The following is a 738-nucleotide window of genomic DNA, read 5'->3' on the forward strand; positions in this document are numbered from 1 at the left end:
TTATACTTCAAGGATAACGATCTTATAACGTTTATCACAGTAATATACTGCTGTACAATAACAATTTTCTGTAAATGGAAATAGAGCAATGCTGGAATCCGCAAAAATAATAACAGTGAGCCTGGGCATAATTTGAATGGCTCTTATAAAAAAAAGTGTAACATGGTCATGTTACTGTATGGCTATACAGTATTTAATTTCTGTTAAATCGGCTGAGTAAACTGGACACGAACTGATTTTTGTCTGGTTTCGGTAATTTCCCAGCAATTGTTCCCGGATCGCACATTATTTCAGCAGTGTAAAAAACTCTTTCATATTACTTTTTGCCATGTACAGAGCCATTTCAATTATGTTCGCAGCGTATTCTGCAAAGATAGACAACATTCACGTATTATAACACATGAAATGCCTGACCCAAATGCTGATATATACTGTATTAACTTAAATGGTGGAAATTAAGCTTATAAATGCATTGAAATACTTCAACAAGTATAACATATAAAATTATTTTTTTGAAAAGTTATCTTACCGAATGTAGACTTGACAAGATTTTTTTCAGCTACCCAGTCTTTTTTGGCAAGAGAGAACCACAAAGAGTTCTCAAGATCTCCTCCCTGGTTTGCAAAGCTGCTATGTAGGTTCTGAGATAAAATTAAAAAATCGAAGTTACAGCAACTTGTAAGAGCTATTCAATAACTTCACTAGTGTAGTTTGTATTTCAACATATTTTTTCTGGTG

At 33.2% G+C, this 738-nt stretch overlaps 1 long non-coding RNA gene across 1 annotated transcript; it reads right to left on the bottom strand.

The window, feature by feature from the left end:
- Window positions 1-242: 242 nt before the first annotated feature.
- Window positions 243-691, bottom strand: LOC117121323. Its single transcript, XR_004447525.1, has 2 exons — window positions 530-691; window positions 243-365 (listed from the first exon to the last, which is right to left on the bottom strand). It is a non-coding gene; the product is annotated as an uncharacterized LOC117121323 (long non-coding RNA).
- Between the last annotated feature and the right edge of the window lie 47 nt (window positions 692-738).

The sequence above is a fragment of the Anneissia japonica genome, unplaced genomic scaffold, assembly GCF_011630105.1.
Source record: "Anneissia japonica isolate Jap-2015-1 unplaced genomic scaffold, ASM1163010v1 scaffold67063_len1025_cov166, whole genome shotgun sequence".
Taxonomy (NCBI): domain Eukaryota; kingdom Metazoa; phylum Echinodermata; class Crinoidea; order Comatulida; family Comatulidae; genus Anneissia; species Anneissia japonica.